This window comes from Mus pahari, chromosome 6 (assembly GCF_900095145.1).
Source record: "Mus pahari chromosome 6, PAHARI_EIJ_v1.1, whole genome shotgun sequence".
In the NCBI taxonomy this organism is placed as follows: domain Eukaryota; kingdom Metazoa; phylum Chordata; class Mammalia; order Rodentia; family Muridae; genus Mus; species Mus pahari.
Genome location: NC_034595.1, coordinates 103,627,256 through 103,653,170, shown reverse-complemented (window position 1 = coordinate 103,653,170; position 25,915 = coordinate 103,627,256).

Sequence of the window (25,915 nt, the reverse complement as noted above, 5' to 3'; positions counted from 1 at the left end):
ACACACAAGCACACACACACAAGCACACACACACACACAAACACACACACACACAAACACACACACACACAAGCACACACAAGCAGACTAAATGAGCTCATCAGGTTCCATCTAAAAATTTACCACTATATATGTGTAACAAAATAATAATTGAAGAACAGAGGCCATGAATTTGAGAAGGAGTGGGACACAGGAAAAGTCGTAGGGACCATCGAGAGGGTGTCAATGATGTAAACAGCGTACTCATATATAAAATTCTTTAAAAAAATAAAATAGTTGAAAAGTCCATAAATTAGGCTAAATTATACTTCCTATCTTTGTTTGCTGCTGAGCAATTATTTCTGAATAATTAGTAGCATTTGTTTGATTTTTCATACATGCCCAGGTCTCCTATTGGGTTACCATATCAAGTGTTGAGTGGACAGCTCCCAGGAACTGTCTTTTCCTGTCACTGAAGGGAACAGAGCAGACACCAGAGGGAGCCTAAGTGGCCAGGGGCATGTGGTGGCCAGGGGCATGTGGTGGCCAGGGGCAGGTGGTGGCCAGGGGCAGGTGGTGGCCAGGGGCAGGTGGAGGCCATGGGCAGGTGGTGGTCAGGGGCAGGGGCAGGTGGAGGCCATGGGCAGGTGGTGGTCAGGGGCAGGGGCAGGTGGAGGCCAGGGGCAGGAGCAGGTGGTGACCAGGGCAGGTGGTGGCCAGGGGCAGGTGGTGACCAGGGCAGGTGGTGGCCAGGGGCAGGTGGTGGCCAGGGCAGGTGGTGACCAGGGGCAGGTGGTGGCCAGGGGCAGGTGGTGGCCAGAGGCAGGTGGTGGCCAGGGGCAGGGGCAGAGGATGGAGAAAGGTGCTTGGATTCTAGACTAATTTAAAGACAATAGAGAAAGGGAAGACTCCAGGATGACCCCTGCCCCCAGACTGTCACCCTAGCTAGGAAGGCACATCATGGGTTGAGGATGTACTTGGTAGGAAAGAGGGTGGCTCAGTCTTGAAAATGGTGAACTTTAAATGTCTCAAGTACCCAAGAGCTACCAGTGTTGCCTTCCATGAGGGTTCTTCACCCAACATCTCCATCTGCAAATGAACCCCTGTGGCACAAGACCTTCAATCCATCCCCCCAATGTCTGGTCCTCATCTCCTCATGTAGGGATAAGGATGTGCTTGTCACCCCCATGCCAGTTCAGGACAATGAAGAAAAGCTCTCTCTCTCTCTCTCTCTCTCTCTCTCTCTCTCTCTCTCTCTCTCTCTCTCTCTGTGTGTGTGTGTGTGTGTGTGTGTGTGGTCTCTTTGTGTGTATGTAGTATGTTTCTCTCTCTGTGTGTGTGTATGTGTGTGGTGTGTCTGTATGTAGTGTGATTTTTCTGTGTGTGTGTATGCATGTGGTATGTCTGTGCATGCATGTGGTATGTTTTTCTCTGTGTATGTGGTGTGTGTGTGTGTGTGTGTCTGTGTTGTGTGTGGTGTCTGTGTGTGTATGTGGTGTGTCTATGTGTGCATGTGGTGTGTTTCTCTGTATATGTATGTGGTGTGTGTGCGTGTGTGTGTGTGCGTGTGTGTGTGTGCGTGTGTGTGTGTGTGCATGTAGGTGTGTATGTAAGTGTGTTTGTGTGCGTGTGTGTGTAATGAGGTGTCTCTGTTGTTTAGATGTACATGTGCTACTTCGCACAGGCACAGAAGCCAGAAGAGTGTCCAGTGTCCCACTCTCTGACTCTGCCTTGTTCACTTAAGACAAGGTCTCTCACTGGAACTTAAGTGGAGCTGGCAGCCAGCATACCCAGCGATCTTCCTGCCTCTGTCCTCCACAGCGCAGGGGTTATGGGCACTTGGAGCATCAGACTGCTCCCTGTGTGTGGGTTCTGTGGATTTGAATTCACATCCTCACGCTGAGTGGAAAGTGCTCTTACATGCTGAGCTGTCTCCCTGCTGCTTGGGTGGGTTTAAGCCCTCCAGGCCTGCCCTACTGAGGTTACAATGAACTGTGTTTCGGCTCCTTGTCTTTCCACCTGAGACACACGGAGGCTCTCCAGTTGTCTATGGCAGGAATTAGCAAAACCTGGAAGCTTCCATCTTATTTTGCAGCTGGTCAGGGGGCTCTTTCGAGGTTTGACTCTATATGGAGGAATCTGGAGACAGCATGGGGTGCTGTGCATGCTTTGGGTCTCAAGTGGGGACCTGAAACTGAAGTGAAGTGGGCAGTGTCCCCAGAGGGAGTCTCAGCACCGGATAGCCGCTGTCTCTGCAACTAGGACACAAATGTCCAGGTGGCCAGAGGCTGCGGGTTCTCCCACACTCATGTTTCTACCCCGGTTTTTACGTTTCTTCACTGCCGATCACCATCCCATGCTTTTCATAAGAGATGGTGGGGCCAGGAGGTCAGCTGACAGAGGAGCTGACACTCAACAGGTTGGGCCCCTGGGATGCTTGTCCCAGCCTTGTATTTGCTTGCCTTGCTCTCCTGCCTGCTGAAGCCGGTTCTTTCAGCGTGGTGGAGCAGCATCCCGTGCCTGCTGCCGAGTGACTGGAGCGTCGAGTTGGATGCCCCTCCACTGTGAGTCATTCTGCAGAGAAGAATCACCTCATTTCTTCAGTCTTTAAATGGTTCGTGTTGCTGCATTCGTGGCTCTAACAATGTGGTCTCTACTCCTTGGAGCATTGCATTCAAGGTCTCAGGAATGTTGACAAAGTGGGGACAGGAAGTTTGTAAAAGCTAGAGAGAACCAAAGTCAAACAGAGCCATCTGGACACAATAAGACCAACATGCTCTAGAACTCAGAGTGTCTGTGGTGACTGTTCATGACCTGCACCAGCTCAAACCAGCCAACATTCTAGCACGAGGAAGGAGGGTCACTTGAAGAGCTACCTGCAGGTGAGGAGCTACGGACATCTGATGGCTTCTAAGGGAGGGAGAGCAAGGTTCCTTCAAGGATGGCATCTGGTGGATTGGCAGTGCTGCGTTGGATGGCACTACACCCTTTGAGTACACGGGCAGCACAAATTGGTCCAAGTGGGTCATAGAGAGAAAAAGAGGACTTGAAGTTTGGAGAGTCGAAAGGTGGGGGTGGATCTGGAAGAGGTGGGGGGTGGGAGTGCATGTGGTCAAAAAAATATACACATGAAATTTTCAAAGAATTAATGAAGATACTGTAAATACTGTACTGTCTTAGAATCGGGTGTGTCAGGAAGCCACCTCCTATCTGTAATCCCAGCACTGGGGAGGCAGACAGGTGGATGCCTGGGGTTCACTGGACGCTGGTATAGCCTGCTTGGTAAGCTACACTCATAAAACAGTGAGGCTGTGAACTGGACAACACCCTACCAGCATGCAGGGAAGATTTGGAATGAGAACTGTGCTGTAACCTTTCCCGTTGACCCCCCAAGAGGCCTGTGGGGAATCATGATCCTTTCTGCTTGAGAAGTGCTCTGTGGCTTGCCCAGGGCCACACCTTGAAGCTGGCTTCTCGGGGTGTTTCCAGAGCAGGCTCTAAGCCAGTGTGCACCGCTCCACTCTCCATCATCCACGAGGATGACCGAGACTTAAAATAACCTCCTCCCTTCCTTAGGTTGCTTTTATATGGTATTCTGTCACAGCTTCAAGAAAAGTAGTTAACATAGGCCCTAAGTAGAGTCACAACCACCCTTAGAAGATGAAGACAGGGCGTTATCTGGCACAGGGACAGAGATGATGCTCCGGGGCAACAGAGACAGAGATTAGAATGATGTGGACTCAAGTCAAGGGGCACAGAGCCACCAGAAGCTGCAAACAATGAGGGCCAGATTGCCCCTAGAACTTCCAGAAGGAACCAAAGACTCAAGTCAGATTTCTCTTCTCAGGGAATGTCCTAAGCCACTGTGTTTAAGGCACGTTGTCACGGTAGCCATGGAAACCAAGACAGGAAGCCATATGCCCAGCTGCCAACACAGCCATCAGCCACAGAAAGTGTCCTCCAGACCTGTAACTCACCGCTGCTCCACAAATCAACAGATGTTGAAGCGGGTCCAGCCCAGGATGTCGCAAGAGTCTTCAACGCCTCAGCCCACAGGTGCACAAAGGCCACAGCATAAGAGGAATTGCTTCTAGAAGTGGGATGGAATTGAGTAAAGGGCTTTGAGGGGGAACAGCATGCATGCATTGAAAATGTACTCTTACCCTTCCCCTCCCACCCCACACCCCCGCCCAGAACTTTGACAGCACCTATGTCATCTTGTGTTCCTATCCTGTCCCTTACAAGTCACCCGGAGGCGTCTTCCTGCCTTTCTTATCCAGCTGTTCTTGTTAGTTAAGGAGATAAGAATGGTCACTGTGGGCTGAGCCCACAGTCCATCCAGCCCAGGAGCTGGTCTCCAAAATCGGTACCCAGGGATGCTTTGAAATGGCCATCCTCTTTAGAGGAATTACCGATTCCTCCCTTGAGGCCCACTGGTTGAAATATTAGCATTTGTATCACAGGAAATTGTCTAAGACAATCCTGCTGGCCCCCAGCTCTCTCTAGCCGAGTTCCATTAGTGGAGACAAATCACCAGGTGCCCCCTCTCCCTGAACTCCAGGTTTGAGCTGAGCCAACTACAGAGGCTTTGGCGGGGCTGGTGTCTGAGGATCCCAGGGTATCAGGGAAGGCTCCAGAGGCTGCTGGGCAGACAGAGAAGAGACAGCCAGCAGCTGTCTCTCAGAAAGGCCCTGGGGGAGGGGAACCAAGTCACCACAGGAAATGGGTTCAAGGTGCCGACATGAGTGAGCTCTGACTGGCAGAGACCTGGTGCCTTCCACAGCACAAAGCTACATTTTCATAATTCTGAGGCCTGTGAGGAAATTCATGACCAGGGTGACAGTGTCTCCTGCCGTCATCTTCTGAGGCCTCTCTCCTTAGCTTTCAGGTGATCCCCCTTCACAGTGTCCCACGTGGTCTTCCTTGGATGAAAGCATTCATTGTCTCTTCCCCTTTCTCTAAGGATATTAACCAGATTGGGTCAAGGATCCACACCCATGATCTGATTAACCTTGACCTATGACCCTATCAACCTTGACCTCCTCTAAGAACCCAACTCCAAATACAGGGTCCGGTGGGGGAGGGGGATGAAGACTTCCCAATACAAATCTTTGGAAGTGAAAATCAACCATGCCAGGCTGGGGACTCCAATGGTTCTCCTTCCCTTCTACCCTACAGGACCAGTCCTGTCTCACCTTTAACGTCTCCCAGAAGAAGGAAAAAGAGAGCTCAAATAAACAGGTGTGATGATTAATCTTGATTAATTAATCTTGCTTGGATCAAGATTAATCCTCCTGGATTTAAAGTTGCCTGGAAGGTAGGCACTTCTGGGTGTGTCTCTGAGGGGATTTCCATGTATAATTAGATTATGAGGATTCTGACTTAAGTAAAAGATTCACCCCTTGATGCATTAAAGTGACGGTGGCTTTATTAGGAAGTGGTAAAAAGTTAGATAGGATCAAGCTGGGGGTGTGTCCTTGAGGGCTATATATTCCAGTGTGTTCCCCTCTCTGCTTCCTGGCCACTACGATGTAAACTTCCTCTGCTTATTCAGTCTCCTCTGTGATGGGAAAGCACTTCTCAAAACACAGGCCAGAGCAAGTAAGTCCTTTCCTGCTTAAGTAACCAGGCGTGTTGTCCACAGTGAGGCTACGGAAGTTACCAACACCTGAAAACTGCAGAGCCTTAGCTCCTGGGATTCAGACAGCAGTGCTCCAGGACTGCTTAGCAGTGTCTGACCCTGGCTGCTGGGGGGGGGGGGGGGGCAGGAAAAGCTGCCCAGCTACACAGGACCTGGCAGGAAAGAGTCAGGGTCTCCTTATTTTCCTTGGAAAACCAGGATCTATGTCAGAAGGCTCACCAGGCATCTCTCACAGACTCCACTTTTCAAGTGCAAGGAGGGGCCGTGGCAGCCCAGAGTCTTTTCTATGAACCGACATCCCCAGTGTCTTCCTTCCCCCAGTTAACACCCAAACAAGCAGAGAGTTAATAAGGGAGAAATCCCCGTACCCTGGGCATCCCAGGGCCAGAGACTGAGCTCTGATATAAGGAGCAACGACAGGAGACACGGGATTAGCCGTGTCTATTGATTCAGCTCCCCCCACGAGCCTTTGATTTCGTGCTTCGATTCTTCTCTCTGAGGCTTCTGACTGGGGCTCCAGCCTTTGTCTAACTTGCTGGCATCTTTCTCAGAAAGGAAAAAAGAAAGCCAGAGATTAGCTCATGTTTGCAGATAGACAAAGCTCCCTCCGGAACAAACACAAATAGCATTATGCCCTGGCCTGCACGAGATCCAATTGCAAAATCATGGCATCATCTTGGAGGAACGTCTAGGAACAGAAGGAAGGTCACACCAACAAGGCAGTTCCAACTTCCCCCGGGACCAGAGCCCTCTCTGCAGAAAGAGGTTGACATGGGACCCTGGATGGAGGAAATCAAGCCAGGCAGGCCAAACCCTTTCACATGTCACCAGGAGCAGATGGGACAGTTACCTGCAAGTATCACTCTGGTCGTGTGGCTCTGGTGGGCAGCTCAGGAAAAAAAAAGGGGGGGACCCCGGAATTTGGAGGTGCCTGTAGGTGGTTTCCATCAGGCCCTTGGGTGCAAAGAGCCCAAGGAAAGACAAGCACAAGGAGCCAGAAAGACGGCTCCATACTTAAGGATACTGGTTGCTCTCCCAGTGGTCACACACACATCTGATTCCCAGCACCCATGTGGTGGCTTACAACGCTCCATGATTTCAGATTCAGTGGATCGGGCACCCTCTTCTGGCCTCTGAAGACACCAGGTATTTGGTGCACAGATATACAACAAGAAGGCATGAAAATCATACACACGAAGTAAAAATAAACAGGCAAAAGACAAGCACAGGCCATGAACATGTGTGCCTTGCTTTCCTTTCCTCTGTGAACCTGATGTCACTCCAGCATCTGCAGGCAAGAGGAAAAGCAGAGTCCACAGATAAATCACAAGATGCCGTTACTAAAGGAAACACTTGTCCTCTGACTCCGACTAAGAGCCCAGAGGCCCGGTTCAAGCTTAGAGTCCCGAGACTCCCTGGAATTCAGAATCAGACCTGTGTGGTACCACAGAGAACTGGTCCAGGTGACACTTAGCCATTTAGTTTGTCCTAAGAGGATGGACAGGCCTCAGTATTCAGAGCTGGGATGCTTCCTGCCCTGGGTGTTGTCATGTGAGTTCTAGACTTTCACAAATATGTAATGTCTCCTGACCTTGTGTACTTCTCTGCCTTGTGGGATGTCATAGAGGGTCTTCTGAGCTGGCCTTTCTAAGGCTGGTCACAGCTGCCTCATCTGCTGTAGCCTCCAAGCTGAGACACATCTGAGGGAGTCGGGCCTAGCTGACTCAACTCCCCAAGGCAAACCCTTTGGGTGCAGAGTGAGATATAAACAAATTAATGAGAATAATGAAAATAACAGCCCCGTGCTTCCTTGACGCGAAGACACGTGTTCACGATTCTCATTTTATCTTGTCTAGAATTGGGACACATTTTATAATTATGATGAATGCTGAGCACAACAGGACTTCACGGGCTGTCCCTGTACTGTTGTTAGGCCTATAGTGCCCCCTACAGTTGGAGACATCCTGCAGTCAGGAGCTTTAGCAGTGGAAGTCAAACCGGGCACCCTCTGTGTGAGACTGGGATTAGAGGCAGCGGACTGGAGTCCTGGCTGTGTTCCTTCCATCCAGAAGTGGCTAGGAGAGCCAGGGAAATAAAATTCAAGAGTCTGGGTCTCCACCCTCATCGTCCCTCCCACTAGGTATGGGATAGACCTGAGTGCATTTTATCAAGCCACATGCTTTTCGGGCCATACTTTCCCTACATCATTACAGATGTGGCACGTGGGAGGGGAAGGGAGGGGAGGAGATAGGAGGGGAAGAGGAAGAGAGATAAGGGAAGAGAGAAGAGGGAAGGAGGGGAGAGGAGGAGGGGAAGAGGATAAGAGGAGGGGAAAGGAGGAGGGGAGGGGAAAGGAGGAGGGGAGGAGAGAAGAGGAGGGGAGGTGCAGCGCCCTTCCATCCTTCCAATCTCCCACCAGCAGCGACTTCCAGCAAGCACCCTTCACTCTGACCAGTAAATATACCAAGACTTGAAGAAGTTCATTTCCTCAGGAGTAGGCTGGAGCTACAGCTCACCTCTTCAGTCAATAACTGATTATCTTGCTTGCAAATTCAATTCACTGCCTGCAGCCTGCCTTGCTTGATGGGTCCTGACAAGTCTGATTGTTTTGGTGGAGTCTGTCAGAGGGAAAGGCCTGTTGGAGCTGGATTTACTCAGATTCGGGCTTTGTAAGCAGAAGGGGTGGGACAGCAGTCTGCTCTACAGTTTCCAACCCCTCCGTTTGTCAGATGATGAGGCCCCAGGACCTTAGGCGGTTTGAATAAACTGTTCCCCTCAATCTGGGGTATTTGGACACTTGGTCCTCTGTTGGTGGCTCTGTTAGGGAGGCTTAGGAGGTGTGGCCTGGAGGGAGTGTGGCCCAGAGGGGTGTGGCCTGGGGAGGTGTGGCCTAGAGGAGGCATGTCACTAGTGGTAAGCTTTGACAGTTTAGACTCCTGCCATTTCACTCTCTGCTTGTTGCTTATAGTCCAAGATGTAAGTTCTTCGCTTCCAGCTCCAACCACCATGCCCTGCTCTGCTACAACAGACAAGCCAAGTAACCTTTTCTTCTGCGAGTCGCCTTGGTCATGGCGTTATGTCGCATCAATAGAAAAGTAAGTTTTGTGGGTCCCACTCTGCAATGGTGTCAACAGTGGCTTCATCTGAATTCAGTCTTCACTTCTAAGGCATAGGCGTGGTATTGGATCCCTGGTAGGTAGGGAGCAGGCAAGGAACTTATCACTTAGGCAGGCATGTGGGAGAAACAGGTATATTTGGGATGCTAGATAGAGAGTACCCTGGATCATCTTCTAGAGCCAAAGGCCAGGCAATGTGAGGACAGGGCTAACTTCCTTCTCTTTGTTGTGATGAGAGATAAAGCCCTTTTTATCCCTCTCTTATTCACCTGTGCATCTGCCTACCCATCTCTCATGCATATAAATATATTTATATGTTTATACATATGTTTATATATATTTATATGTGTTTATATGTTTATATAAACACATTTATTTACCGAATCACCGTTTTACCCATCCATTCACCTACCTAACCATCTACCTATCTATCTAACCACCTAGCTACCCACTCATCCATCTTCTTACCCATCCATCCATTAACCCACCCACCCTCCCATCCATCTACCCACCCACCCATCCATCCACCCACTCACTCATCATTCTGTCCACTAGCTCTGAGGTCTTATACAGAGTCCCACAGACATGAAAGAATAGCAATTACTTCTCCTTAAGGAGTAGACATGTATTTGTTCATCCCCAAGCACCGGTTACATGGCCCTAGATTTTGCCAAGTAAAGTTTAAGAACAGGGCTTTCTTACCTCTCGAATGATTCCCGATGTCTAACCAGAATTTCAGGCAGCAAACAAATAAGGGTGTTAAGAGGAATTTCAGCAGTAGGCTTTCAAACCATGCAGCTCAAAACCCTTCCGAACTCATTGGAGGATGCCCAGAATCATCTTACAAACTTCACTGTAATCATATTTAAACCATTTCTTGGGTGACGAAAATAACACATCTACAAGGTGTTAAGTGGAAAGTTTCGCACGCAACAGGCCAGCAGTCTGCTTCTCGACTGGCAGGCCACCTCATTCTCCAGAAGAACTGGAAACAGTCTCCTCTAGCCTCCCCGTGGGTGTGTGAGTGGCTGCGTGTGCTACTGATGCAGAGGGTCCCAGGCACACCACAGCAGCACCTGCAAGCTGGGCTCCACTCCTGCGTGTAGCCAGGGTCAGGGTCAGGTAACAACAAACTCCTCCCATCGAAGGGTCCTGAGCTGGAAGCTGGGATAGGTGAGGTTCTGTGGGGACAGCAACGGGTGCAAACGGGATGCAGCTAAGTGCAGAGGTTTCAATGAGAGATGAGTGAGAGCTGAGGGAAATGCTCACCTGGACACACAGAGATGCATGGGTGGGTGCAGGAAACACAGTCCGGGATGCACAAGAGGTGGGAAGCACAGCCTGGGTGGGAGGCAGGGTGTGTGAGGGGATGCAGAGAATGCTGTCCTGCTAGGGATGGTTTCACTGAACCTGAAGTGGGGCTGGCAAGATGGCCCAGCAAGAGAAGGCACTTGACACCAAGCCTGATGATCCGAGTTCCACACACGAAGCTGCAAGGTGAGAATTTCAGAGATGGTAACTCCATCCCCAAAAGAATCAAGACCCTCCTGACATAGCCCAATGGAGAGAGTTTTGCAATGAGACTATCTGACGAACTCTCATAGTATTATCTTAAATTGATTGGATGTGTGTGTCTCTACCATTACAATTAATTAGGGAACCAGGAAAGTGATTTAATCTCTTACTTATTATATCTTTTCTATGAAGAATTTTAAATGTAAACTGCAGTGGTCAGTATAAAAAATACACAGGCCTTATTACAGATGCATTCCTATTACTGTGAATATATATATATATATATATATATATATATATATATATATATATTCTCTCCAAGATGGGATATATATATCCAAGAAGGTATGCAGTGAGGTAAAGGTGTATTTGAGAAGCCAAGGCAGAAATATAAAGCAGCTAGCTAATCATATCATATCCACAGTCAAAAACAGAGCAAACACAGATTCTCCATTGCTTGTTTCTCAGCTTTGCTCAGCTAGCTCTCTCTCTTATGTTATTCAGCGTGGAGCCAAGGGAATGGTGCTGCCCACAATGGGCTTAGGATCTTCCTCTATGAGATAACAGTAAAGAACACCCCTCAACCCCCGAGTCATGCTTGCACAACAGCCTGGCAGGATGATTCTTTGTTGACTCTCTCCATGATATGTTATCATCTGTCCAGGCTGGTGGCCTCTGTAGGGTTGATATTTCTTTGTCATTCCTGGTAGCATTCTCTTTGTATTTTCTTTGTCTTTCATCGGTTCTATCAGGGATCTGCCAATTTTATCGACCTTGGGTACCACCACTTTTTTTTCTTCCTTGTTTTATAATTGCACATTTACTTTCTATAATGTTTATTTTTTGGTTTCATTCTCATCATTTATTTCATTCTATTTTGTTTGGAGTTGGCTCAATTTTCTATATGAGTGTAACACATGTACACACACACACACACCATACACATGCATGTATGCACATGCATGTGAGCACGCATGCACACACATGAAAGTACAGACCGGGGTGAGTGTGTGAAAGTCAGAGGGCAGTTTGTATGAAGTTTTTCTCTTCTTCTACCATGTGGGTTCCTGGGATTGAATTCAAATCGTTAGGCTTGCCCACAAGCACTTTTACCCGCTGAACCATCACACCAGCCCTAAATTTCTTTCCTTCCTTCTTTCCTTCCTTCCTTCCTTCTTTCCTTCCTCCCTTTCTTTTTTTCTTCCTTTCTTCTTGAGATAAATGTTTTAAAATATTTTCAGTCTTTCTTTACATATTGCATCTCTACCCTGCTGTACATATAGATGAGGTCCCATGTTTTTCTCTCCACACTGTCAGCCATCACCTGCGGATCCAATTCCACGCATCGTGGTTGCCTCTTAGTCCAGGATGTTTTGCAATCTCTGCCTTGCCCCTGAGGTTCCCTCTTGGACCCACAGGCTAGTTAGCAGAGTGAGGCTTGAGACCCAGCAGCCAGTGATTTTCTGCTTATCTTTTTGCTACTGGTTCCTAGTATAATTGTGCTGGGGCCAGTGAGCGGGTTCTGCATTATTCTTAAAATGCTTAGACATGCTTTATGAACTACTGTGTTGTCGCTGTTGGTAAATGTCCCACGTCCGTTGCCGCAGTTAAGGAAGGCGGAGCTGACTGCTGTTACATATCCGTCAATTAAGTCCGGTTGATTTATGGAATCGTTCAGAGCCGCTACATTCCTTCTGGATAGTTTGTCTGCTTGTGGTATCTGCTGTGGAGAAATTGTCTAAACGCTCCTACCAAGACGGAGTGGGCATGTTCCCATTTTCATATTTTCTCGGTGTTTGTTCAGTGTCTGAAGTGTAAGCTCACACCTCATGCTTGCATCCTGACCAGAACTGCTCTTTCCTGTAAAGACAGAGAAGGTTTGAGCAGCCTTGAACTATTTCATTTGGGAGAGATAACTCCATTGAGGATAAAGAAAAGAATCTGAATATTGACAGAAAGGGCTTCCAGGGAGGAACTGACCAGTGGCTACTCCCAAACTAAAAAGTAAAAATAATGAAACTTTCCCCCTTTCCCTAACGCTTAGTCCCAGGAAGCGAGCTCTCATCACACCCGTGGAGCAGAGTTGGGATCTGGCTTTTCCAGGCTCCAGGAACTAGGAGTTTAACTGCCAATGAACTGTAACCAGCACACAGAGAGCTGAGGCTTAACAGTCTTGAGTTCCAGACCATCCCCAACTATGCAGTGTTTTCAAGGACAGCCTAGACTAGATAGAAATGCAGCATCTCAAAAACTATACGGAAAGGAGGTCACATGGGTGGTTCATGCCTGTGAGTGCAGGCTGGGGCAGGAGGTGTTGGTGCCATGTGTATTTGAGGCTAGCCTGAGCTAGAGAGTGAAATAAGTTATCCAGGTGATCCTAAACCAGCTTGGGCTGCAAAGTGAGACCCTGATATCCCACCCCTTCTCTTTTTTCCCTCCCTTCCTCCCTCTCTCCCTCCCTCCCTCCCTTCCTCTCCTCCATCTCTTTCCTCCTCTTCCTTTCTCTCTTTCCCTTCCCCTGTCTCTCCCTCTCCCTCTCCCTCCCCCTCTCCCTCTCCCTCCCCCTCTCCCTGTCCTTCTCCCCCTCTCCCCTCCCTGTCCCCTTCCACCTCCCCTCCACCTCCCTCTCCTTCTCCCTCTCTTTCACCCTCTGTCCCTCCCCTCCTGGCCATCATGAGGCTAGCTGTTCTTCTCCACCACACCCCATTCATCACAATAAATAAAAGTCTCTGAAACCATGATCTGAAACAAACCCCCTTCCTCCTTCAATGTTTCTGTCAGGCATTTTGTCACAGAAAACATGAAGTCAGACTAGGTTCGTGTCATCTCAGAGCATGTATCGGTATAACATCCTTCTCTGTACGAGTCGCACTTCAGAGTCTGGATGGCCACATCGCTATGACCAATCCTTATGATGGACTTCTGGGGTGTTTCCATGATGGAGCTACCGTGAACCATCCTGCCACGGGCAGTGCGTATGAGGGTTTGGGACCCTATGTTCTTGGGTCTATGGCGTCTGTGCTTAGGCTCGGAACTGCCAGGCTTCATGGTGACTCTGAGAAACTGCCATAGTAAATTCTTCATTCGCCTCACCATGGGACATTCCCCAGCAGGTCACATGAGTTCCAGTTTCTATATCCTTGTCAGCACTTATAACTGTCTGTCTTGATTATAGCCACCCTCCATCCTCATAGTGTGAAGCCGGACTACACACAACAGCCGCCACAAGTCCCTTCATGTCCAAGACCACTTCTCTCAAGCCCTCAGATCCTCCTCATGCCACCTGAAGACACTTGTGCTAATACAGCGCCAAATGGCCTCATCCCTGGATCCTAGGACCCTGGATGCCCCCGTGTTTGTGGGTGTGGGTGGGGGATTGGGTCTTGCTGGCTGAGCTGCGCAGCTCTCCTTGGAGTTGTCATGGAAACCGCTGTAGCCACTGCTCCCTTCTGCCCGTTCCGTGTTAACAAACAGCCTCATTATTCTGCAGAAAGCATTTTGGAAAATCACCAGTCCTGTGGCTTCAGCATGGCCCAAATTAATGAGGAAAGATTGTGGTGATATTTTTATTGACCATGAAAGGAGGGAAAGTTATGGCTCATTTGTGCACTTTTGCTGTATTTATGTTTTATGCATTAAAAAGTGATTTCCACCTCCATCTCCTGACTCTAATGCCCTCGTTACATCAAAGGTGCAGATCCGGAATAGTGTCTGCCATCAAGCCACCAGCAAATCGGGGTGAGAGAAACCAGGGCAGATAAACGCTCTGGGCCAGCTGGACTGGGTCACTCAGGGAGAGAGAAAACTCACCCTCATCCGGGGGTAAGGGAAGCAGCGGGCACTCAGCCAGGGACATGGTGGCTTCACAAACTGATCTCTCAGGCCAGCAAACCCCTGTGAAACACCAGCCCCAAGTCATTTTCAAGTGAGTTTGGAACAACAAGAGAAGCTGACATCACTAAGTACCTGTGAGGGATCCACACAGCAGGGAGTGACAAGCTTGCACTGAGGGGAAAGGCCCTGGCTTCTCAGAGCTTCTGATCAGTTGCCACTTCAACACATCGCACGCCCGAGGACCCAACAAGAAGATCTGCTCACAGCTCACAGCACACAGAAGTGCCCTCTGGCAGCTGGAACATCGAAGGCCCAGCAAGCATTCACGGAGGGTTGGCTGCTCGTCTGAAGGAACCTAGTAAAAAAAAAATCTTACAGGAGGAACACCATGTCAAGCTCAGACTCAGGACCCCAACGCCAGAACCAAACTATAGCCCAGACCTGCATGCCAGGACTTAACTTTGTTCTCTGTGACTTCTCATGTCTAACAGCAAAGGCCAGACTGAGTGAGAGAACACATATGTGCCTCAGGTTTGTACCTGGCCATTGTCAAAATGCCTAACAAGTACCAAGGGACTGTGTCTCAATGACACAGGTCACTGGAGGAGAGAAAACTGCAAACCTACCGTCAGCCCCGGCCTCTGAAGGGGCTGCCGCAGAAATGTCACATTCCCTGGGGCAGCTCTCTGCATCCATCTTCCTGCGGAAATACAACACTATCAGACAGTGAAATGACCAACGTGGACTGAAGCGGGAGTCTGAGCACATTCACACACCTTATTACCCACAAATTCCTAGAAATGGCCACTGCGGCAGTCCCCTCTCTTCTGAGAGCATGCGCCCCAGCAAGCGGCTAATCTGGATCTTTCCTGTGCCCTTTCTCTCTGAAGTCTGTTTAATGCTGAATGTACAGAACTACCCCCACCCGCCTCGTTCAGGGGTGCTGGCTCTGGATCCTGCTGACCTCACTGCTGAGCTGATGGGCAAGGCAGATAACCTCTAGGGCTAGGTGCTATCAATTCACTCATTATGAAAACCTGATACAGTCAAAAAACCCCTCAGGGACAGTGACCCTTGTGCCATCTAAGTAGAAAGAGTGAGAATGTATCAGAGGGACATGGCTAGGCTCAGGAAAGTGTTACAATGGACAGATAATGGCCCGGTGGTCAGGGGATGAGCACCAGCAGACAGCCAGTCCTACTCGGTTCCTTTGTGTGAAGATGTCTGACCTTTTCATCTACACATTACACGAGGGTTCACACGACACATGCGTGGTGTGAATCATATAACATGCTCACAAGCTGTAACACACACCACACGTGCCAACATTGCTGCTCGCAACATGGCTGCACGGTGTCCTGCTTCTCATGCCCCTGAGCAGAGACGGGCACAGATCTTGTGAGGCTCAACATCCCCCTGGGCTCTAGCGTGTGTGAGGCAGACAATCCAGAACATTCCTCCAACAGATTCCAGGAAGCCCTCCTCTGCAGCAGGCATGAATATCAACGAGGAGACAGTGGGCATCTCTACCCCATGGTGGTGAGAAGTGATGCAGAACCAAGAATCAGAGGTGCTTTGGTTCCTTTTCTATTGCTGGGATTAACACCATGCCCAACAGTAACTTGGAAAGGGAGGAGATTTTATTTCAGCTTACAACTCTCAGGCCACACTCCATCATGGAGGAAAAGTCAAGGCAGGTCTCCAAGCAGGAACCCGGAGCCAGGAACTGAAGCAGAGCCCATGGAGAAGTGTTGCTTACTGGCTTGTTTCTCCCTAAGGCTTTCTCAGTCTGCTTTAGGACCAAGCACAATGGGGAGGGCCCTCCCATGGCCCTACCCACACCAGCCATCAATCAAGAAGAGGCCCCATAGACTTGTCTACCGGCCAATCTTATGGGGGTATTTTCTCAGTTGTGGTTTCCTCTCAGATAACTCAAGCTTGTATCGGGTTGGCATAAAGCTGAGCAGTATAAGGAACATGGTCTGAAGGGTTTGGGGCGGGCTAGGATACAGGCTTTCCCCCAAAACCCTAGGCAATGTCTGTTTCCTGTGGCTCCTGTAAACCAAGTCTGCTCACACAGCGGGGCTACTTCTCCTGCCGAGCCAGAGGTCCTGAATCAAAGTCTAGGCAGGGTCACTCCCTTCCACAGGCTCTGGGGAACCCCTTGCTACTTCCTCAGTTCCCAGGGGCCCAAACATCTTGACCTGTGGTTGAGTAACTCCCAAATCTGCCTCTCTCATTTGGATCTGTGAAGTCCTATTTCCTCCTGCAAGGATTCAGAGCATTGGTTTGAGGCCACACCCATAAAGACCTTATTTTCAAGTGACATCAGATTCCGACAGGTAGATGTGAGTTTTGGAGGGACACCATTCAGTCCTCTTGGGCAGAGACACCAGATGGACCGAAGACATAGTACGCACCGTGACGTGGGGTTCAAAGGATTCCTGTGACGGCACAGAGGCTGAGGCACAGTGAGCATGCACTGGGCATTGGCTGAGCAGGTGTGGGGAGTCGGTGGATTCTGGATCAAACTTGAAGGTGGAGCTGAGAGATTGTCCTGCTGACAGATGGGACTTCTTCAGCCAGCACCCAGGCTCCCACAAACCAATTTCTGTGCTCTGATCTGAAATCACTCTTTTCATCCACCTGGCCCCCTCTGCGAATGCATTGCAATATCATTAGATCTCAATCCATCAACAGGCTGCAGAAATGTCGTGCCTCAACCCAGGGGAGCTGTCCCCATTCCCACAGCCTGTGACCCACAAGACTCTGCCATGCCAGCCTCCTGAAGGCCAGGGAGCAGCATTTATTGGCCAGCAAGGGAGTTAGTGAGAGACTTGGGCTGCAGAGGGAGGGCCTGCTGGCCTCCACATACCTGCTGTCCTTTCTGTTGGCTTAAAGAATAGACAGCTGCAGGTGCTCATAGTAACTCCAGTAGGGACAGTCAGATGAACACAGCAACCCCAGTGTGGGCAGGGGTCCCTCCCTTTGGCGTCTGTACCAGCTCTGAGAGCTTCAGTGCTGACGCTCCTGTCAGCTAGCCCCATGTCAAAGGCAGAAAGCAGATGTTTCAAGGCTCTGTGCTGGCAAGTTTTTATGTCAGCTTGACATAGGCTACAGTCATTTTGGAAGAGAGAATGTCCATTGAGAAAATGCCCCCACCAAATTGCCCTGTGAGCAAGCCATAATCAATTGGTGACCGATCAGTGGTGCCAGCCCTGGCTGAGTGGTCCGGATGGTGTGAGGAAGCAGGCTGAGGGAGCCATGAAGAGCAAGCCTGAAGCAGCACTCCTCCACAGCCTCTGCGTCAGCTCCTGCCTGGCTTCTGTTGATGAGATGGAGGACTGGGATACGGAACTGTAAGCTGAAAGAAACCCTTCCCTCCCCAGTTTGCTTTTGGTCCTGGTGTTTCATCACAGCATTAGAAAGCTTGACTTTAAAGTCTTCTCAGTGTCCCTGGAGAACTCTGCAGGCAACTCTTAGGGCCTCTTAAAGGAACTCTGGATAAAATAGGAGTCTCACGGGCCCCACCCACCCATGGCACTCTGGCTCCACCCTGCTGGCCCCAGCCACTTCACATCTCGCTGCTCCATCCCACCCCTTATTAAGCTAGCCCAACCCTGCATGACCTTGGATAGGCATCTACCCCATGCTCTCTGGTTCTGTCCCAGGTACAACAATGTTGAGACTTCTTAGATGTTATCTGTCTTAGTCAGGGTTTCTATTCCTGCACAAACATCATGATCAAGAAGCAAGTTGGGGAGGAAAGAGTTTATTTGGCTTACATTTCCATACTGTTGTAGATCACCAAACGATGCAGGACTGGAATTCAAGTAGGTCAGAAAGCAGGAGCTGATGCAGATGTCATGGAGGGGTGTTCTTTACTGGCTTGCCTCCCCTGGCTTGCTCAGACTGCTCTCTTATACCAGCCCAGAGATGGCACCACCCACAAGGGAACCTCCCCCCTTGATCACTAATTGAGAAAATGCCTTACAGCTGGATCTCGTGGAGGCATTTCCCCAACTGAAGCTCCTTTCTCTGTGATAACTCCAGCTGTGTCAAGTTGACACAAAACTAGCCAGTACATTATCTGACACCCCAAAACTTACTTAATGCCAGGTGGTGGTTTGAATACGCTTGGCCCACAAAGAGTGGTACTGTTGGGGGGTGTGGCCTTGTTGGAGGAAGTGTGTCACTGTGGGTGTGGGCTTCAAGACCACACCTCCTAGCAGTATGCCAAGGGTATTCAAATCATGCCACCCATCTTTATTTCCAGCCTCCAAAGACCAAGACAAGGGATTTCCGGAGTAAGTTGGCTAACAAGACTATCCTTATCAGTTAGCTCTGAGTTTGATGGAGAGCCCCTGACTTAGTGAATGAGGTGGAAGGGTGACTGAGGGCACTTCTCAACATCAACTTCCAGCCTCCACGTGCAAACATACACATGTCCACACACAACACAGTCACATGCATGTACACCCACACATATATAAACCATGCATGCACATATGTACACCACACACAATATATGCACGCACAATAATAATAATTAATAATAATCATCATCATCATCATCATCATCAGAAGTCCATGCCCTTCATCCTACGGGCCATGATTAGGGTTTGTCACTTTTCTTTGGAGAAGCACTCATAGCGAACATGAGACTGGGTCAGGAGGAGGTGCATGCTCCAAACCCTCTCCCTGCAGAGACCCAGAGCATAGCCTGTGTGTGCTGTCATCACAGCAGACAGGGGGCTCACAACCTTTGACCCTCACAGTCCCTCAGGTAGATGCAGGACCCCAGACCTCCTCACGACCTCCTCACGACCTCCTCATGGCTGTGGACAGCGAAGCATCACCCAAAAGGCCAGCACTGCCCTCTCCCTGAGGCTACCAGTGAGGGAGAAGCAAGCAGTGTGTGTTGATTGGTACTTCCCGGGTCTGCTTAACTCCATGCACACTTGCTCTGTTTACACAACCGGGGCTTGTTCTCAGATCAAGGTGACATGTAAATGAGTAAGGAAAGAACCACACACCTGCCCCTGAACATCATGGGTGGCCCATTTTGTAGCATGTCTTTCTATTTAATATTATGGTCTGCATGTCTTCAGTGTTACTATGGATTCCTAGACATAATTTTTAATAACTGCCATGTTTCTTCAATTGCTATAATTTATCAAAAACCTTTTCGGCACTTGATTTCCGGGCTTATGAATAGTTGGGGACACAGGAGCCCAATTTGTTCATTATCAGACCACGTAAACTGCCCGTTTGCCTGGACTTGTGTAACTGCGCCTGAGAGACAGGAAGCCAGCATCGCCCATCTTTGCAGAAGTTGTTACATGAGTGAGGAGGGAGGGGTTGTGCTTATCAGACAGTGCACAGACATTCACATGCATAGTCCCACAGATGTAAAGGAGTGTGTGTGTTTGTGTGCATGTGTAATGTATGTGTGAATATGTGTGTTCATGTATGCATGTGTATGTATGTGCATATATGTATGTCTGTGCATATGTGTATGTGTGCATGTGTCTACATATGTATATATGTGTATCCATGTGTATCTGTGTGTATGAGTGTGCATATGTGTTTTTGTATGTACATGTGCAGGTAGATTTTGTATGCATGTGTACTTATGTATATATAAGTTTATGTGTGCATATGTGTATGTGTATATATGTGTGTATATATATATGTATGTGCATATCTGTGTGCATGTATGTGTGTGTGCATGTGTGAGTGTATGTATAAGATGGCCAAGAAGCACTGATCTATTACAACACTAGTAACAACAGAGCCTCTGAGAACGCTTTTTTCCTTCTTTGTAGCACCATAGGAGAGCCAGGCCCAGCCTGTACTGCCCCTAACATCCTGGCAGCCAAGATCCGCCCACACCTCCCTGGTCTTCAAAAAAGGAATCTATCTCAGTGAAGATGGTGGCAGGCTTGATTGGCAAAGAATATCCCTCTCTTCATGCAGCCCCAGCTTCGGGAGCACTGCCATGTATGGCAGCCAGCGATCCCCTGGAGCTGAGCAGGTTAATATCCACCATGCAGGGCAGGTTGCCCTTTTGGCTGTTAAGATTCACAGCTGTACATGGGACACAACAGACTGTGAAATGCCAATAAATCTAGAGTTGCCTCTCAATTTCACCAATAATAATTAGCAAATTAAAATGGAAATGTCACCATCAACCCATAAACGTCCTTAAGTGCAGCACAGAAACCCTCTCAGGAGCAGAAATGACATTTGTCCGTGCAACAAGGCCAGATATGTTGTCAGGATTTGTTCAGGACCACCAGGGTGCCCAGGGAGCCTGGCTTGGAGCAGATGGATCACACAATCAGCTGTATGTGTCAGTCGGCAAATGCAACTGTGTCATCAAGCGTGCTTTATGTGACCTGAAAGGCAGAGATTAGGTCTGGCAGCCATCGTTCCTGCAAGATTGTGGGCAGAGGGAGACACACTAACTGTGCAGTCCCTTCTTTATATCCAGTGTCTGGGCCTTGGAGCATCCGCCTGGCCGAATCCGGGAAGACAGGGAGATGATAACCAAATCAAGTGCCACCAGGCTTCCCTTGATGGGCCTGGAACCAAAGAGTGGCAAGTGCCATAAGATGGCCCAAGGGTTGCAGTCCACTCCAGAGCTGCCCCTCTCTTGCTCTCGAGCCATGAAGATCCCCAATGGGTGGCCATACACATATGAGACCTAACTCGTACTAGCCCAGTCTTCCCAAGTGCTCGCCCAGTCTTTCCACCCAGTGAATGAGGAAGAAACTGTGTCTTTGTACAATGTGAGCCCGAGGCAAAGAAACTAGGCTTGCCTTTCTCAGGGGTGGGGGTGGGGAGGAGGAGATGAGGTGGGTCGGGGAGCACTCGGGATGCATGCACACACACATACTCCAGAGGAGTAGAAAAGTATGTCATGAGGAACTGACCCCTGTCATGGAGACTGACCTGTCCTGAGATTGATGCAGCAAGTCATCGAGACCTCGAGAGAGCCTGAAGGTTGGACCGACAGATGAAGAGACCAAGAGGAGAGCCTGTGACAAGAAGACCAAGGACACAGCATTTGCCTGGCATGCATAGGAACCTGGGCTGGGTCCCCAGCTCTACCTGCTGGTTTTGTGAGTCAACTTGACACAGGCTGGAGTTATCACAGAGAAAGGAGCACCTCTAGGAGATGCATCCCACACGGGTCTGGAGGCTCAGTGTTATCAGTGAGATTCAGCTGTGTGGCATTTTCTCAATTAGTGGTCAAGGGGGGAGGGCCCCTTGTGGGTGGTGCCATCCCTGGGCTGGTAGTCTTGGATTCTATAGGAAAGCAAGCTGAGCAAGGCAGAGGAAGCAAGCCAGTAAAGAACATCCCTCCATGGCCTCTGCATCAGCTCCTGCTTCCTGACCTGCTTTGAGTTCCAGTCCTGACTTCCTTTGGTGATGAACAGCAATGTGGAAGTGTAAGCTGAATAAACCCTTTCCTCCCCAGCTTGCTTCTTGGTTATGATGTTTGTGCAGGAATACAAACCCTGACTAAGAGACCAGCACTGCTCAAAGCAATGCTCAAGACTGGAATGGGATAGTGCTGAGCAAGAACTCTGAGACATGGGGAATGCACCCTGAGTTTCCCCATCTGACAACATTGAATGGAGAATGGTCAATAAAACCAAAACTTGATCTTAAGTAAGATGATACATCTTTTCAAGCTCTCACCAGACTGAAGCAAGTGGAAAAGAGAAGAAACAAGTCCCCAGTGTGGGGATGAGAAAGCCCCATGGTCGCAGGGATGAGACCGGGCATGGCCACAGGTGCTGTGGGCAGACAAGTGAACCTAACAGGGTCACAGGAGCTCGATTTACAAAAGTTCATTGTGCTTCTATATAAAAGTGGGCAACAAAACTTGAAATTGAAACTCAAAAACAATGTCCTTTGCCATGGCATTTAAGAAATATTTTAGGATGGAACTTCTAAAATATGTGTTATGTTTGCAGTGCAAACTAGAAATCATCCCAGAGGGAAAACAAAGAAGCTGGAAGGACCAGGGAGATGGCTTAGTTGGTAAAGTGATTGCCTCAAATGCACAAGGACCTGAGTTCAAATCCCAGCACAAACATAAAAATCCAGATGAAGTAGTACATGCTTGCAATCACAGAAGTGGAGAGATGGGAGGCAGACACAGAAGGATCCCTGGGAAGTCGCTGGACATGAGTCAAGCCTATGTGGTCAAGTTCCAGGTAAATGAGAGATCTCATCTCAAACAGAAAGGTGGGCAGCACCTAAGACATAATCCCCGAGATGTCCTCTGACTTCTACACACACACACACACAGGGACACACACACGGGACACACACACACAGGGACACACATGCACATACATAGGGACACACATGCACACACATATACATGCACACACACAGACATGCATGTAAACCACACACACATGCATATACACACATCCACACACACAGGGACACACACACAGGGACACACACATGGGACACACACACACACAGGGACACACACATGGGACACACACACATAGGGACACACATGCACATACATAGGGAAACACATGCACACACATATACATGCATACACACAGACATGCATGTAAACCACACACACATGCATACACACACATCCACAAACACAGGGACACACACTTACACACATGCACACACAGCAACACACATATGCATGTATACACACAGACATACATGTAAACCACACACACACATGTACACACACACACACACACAGAGTAAATAACTGGAGAGAGATGCTGTGTCCCATACATGACAAGATGTGTGAGACCCAGCACATCACGTTACTAACAAGGGTCTGGAGGCTCAGTGTAATCCCACTGATAAACTGGCTTTTCTCTTTTCTTGATCACATTGATTTATTCTATAACCATGCACATGTGTGCATGTGCATGTGCCTCTGCAGGCATCTGAATGCACATGCGTATCTATGCATGCACAGACACACAGATACACATAATTAAAAATAATTCTTTCCTCACAAGATCCAGTGCTGTGAGACTGGTCCCTCTTGAGACCTCCCTCCTGGCCCTCGTCTCTCTCACGTTCCCATATCATCTTCGTTCCATGTGAGTCTTGGCCTCCTCTCCACTTGTGGGGGTGACAGGTTGCATGGGGTCCACTAGAATAATCTTGTTCGACTTTAAGGACTTTGTCTCCAAGCACATTCATATTCTGAGATGCTGGGCAGGCACTAGGACTTCCACACAAGAATCGGGTGTTGTAGAGATTTAAGATATTTACATTTTAAATTTATGTGCTTTACGGTGTGCTGTCTCTGCCTTGGTCTGGAGGACTCTTTGGGTTTGCTTCTTAGAAGATAGCTCTCAGATCATCGTGGTCATCTGCTTAGCTACAGAAACTCCCACCATGTGGGGTCTGCCTCAATCAAGTATGATGTACACAGCTCTCCATGACCATCCTCTGAAGTGAAAGTTTCTGGATATGCCAGGTGATACAGACTTCCACGGTGTTTTGCTGAGGCAGGACCTATGGGAGGACATGTGATGTTCGGAGGGAGCATAAATAGGACTTGATGGACAATGATGACATGCTCGCACGGCTAGGTTTGCACAGCTAGCTAGCTTCATAGGTCTTGCACCTTCACCTTCGCTGATCTTCACTCCATTGAGAGAGGCACGGCAGAGAACTTCTCCTGGTGTCTCATCTGGTCCTGGTGGCCGCTGCTGAGCTCGTGCCAATTTGGTGGTGGAGGACTGGTGGTTTCTGCCTGATCATGCCACTGCTTCTGATTCATGTTTGGTGACACTACTAAACTGAACCACTGGTATCCTGACAACAGAGATGGGAAATCTCCCCGAAGAACTACTTCTAACGGGCCCACATCCCCTCGTCCTATTTGCCATCTTTCTCCCCTACCTTTAGACGGTGGGCTAGGAGAGGGGTCGGTCAACACATTTGAGAACCCTTATTAAAAGTAGGTTTTCGAAAATCTAAGCCTGCAATCCCCCTTACCCTGTTTTCCTGCTACTTCTTCTCGCTTTGATTTGGGTGTACTGACTAACGTACGTCAGGTTCACAGAAGCTAGAGTGATTTGGGAAGAGATAATCTGACTTGAAAGTGTCCCCACTGGATGGGTCTCTTGGCATTTTCTAGACTGACGGTTGATGGGGATGGACCCATACCGTTGAGGGTGGTGCCACCCCCGAGCAGGTGATCCTGGATGGGAGCCTGAGCAAACCATAGGGAGCCAGCCAATATGCGGAACTCTTCAGGCCTTGGCTTGAGTTCCCGCCCTTACCTTTCTCAGTGGTGCGCTGTGGTGTAGAGGTATAAGCTGCAAGAAACCATTTCCTCCCTAAATGGCATTAGTCATGGTGTTTTATCCCAGAGTCTTAGACACTCTTCTATTGCTATGAAGAGAAACCATGACCCAGGCAACTCTTATAAAAGAAAACATTTAATTGGGGGTTTGCTCATAGTTTCAGAGGCTTAGTCCATTATTATCATGGCAGGGAGTATGGCATTGGAGCAGATTAAGAGCTACATGTTAATGCACAGGCCAAGAAGAAGAGAATTTGGCTTAGCATGGGCTTTTGAAATCTCAAAACCCACCCCCAGAGGCACACTTCCTCCAACAAAGCCACGCCTACCCCAACAAGGCCACACCTCCAAACAAAGCCACTCCCACTCCAAGGCCACACCCACCCCACAAGGCCACACCTCCAAACAAGGCCACACCCACTCCAAGGCCATGCCCACTCCAACAGGGCCACATCTCCTGTAATCCTATCAAAGACTTTCATTCACTCACTATTGTCTCCCCATTCAACTTCATGAGCCTAGCTTACTTGACAGGCTCCAAATCAGCAAGATATCCACCCGGCTCAAAAACCAAGGTAGGTGGTACCTGAAGACCAACACTTGAGTTGACCTCTGACCTCCACACGCACATGTTTCTGCATTGACACATATGTGTGTCCATCAGTCCTAGTCATGCCTTATGCCTTTCTTATCCGTACTTCTGAAACAATCCTCTTTACTTCCACGTCTTCTTAAAGTCTAAATTCTGCATATGGAGAAACACACGGGATATCCTCTGGTCCTGAACATGGGCCTCTCTGCACTGATGTTGAGCCACGCTTGAGCTCTCTGTGATCCTGAGAGGCTCAGCTGAGGATGAAGGCTGAAGGGGGACTGTGGAGAGCTCTCAAGCTATTTCTCAAGCTCTTGAGATGTTCAATAATGCCCCAAAGTTGTTCTTGTGCCCACGTTGAGGATGGAGTAACCCCTGTAAGTGACACTTAGTCCCAACCTAGCCCTTAAATGTCTGCCTACAAACATCCAGCTGAGCCCAGTATCTCTTACTGAGCTTCCTACCTCGGCCAGCCTCCCCCCAAGAGAGCCCTGTTCTTTGAGCATCTCAGGAAACAAGTACATTTGAGGGTCTCTTTCCAGGCAGTGAGAGCCTGAGAGGCAAGGGCAGTATTTGATTCATTTACATAACCCCATGAGGATGTGCCCTCCCACACTAGTCTTCCCGCCCATTCCAGCACATTCCAGCACATTCCAACCCATTCCAGCTCATCCCTGTGTCTCCTGCCTTGTGCATGCCACAGTAACAATACATCCCAGCCCCTCCATTGGTCCACAGATCTACAAAAGCCAGACTTCATCTTTTCTCATTTGTTGCCATGTCCCAAATACCTAACAAGTCCTGGCATATGGTAGATGCCCCGTAAAATGTTAGTTAGAAGAATAAATTGGGCTGTAAACGCTTATGGGGAGCCTTGGCCTACTGGAAAGCTACAGCGCAGAACGATCCAC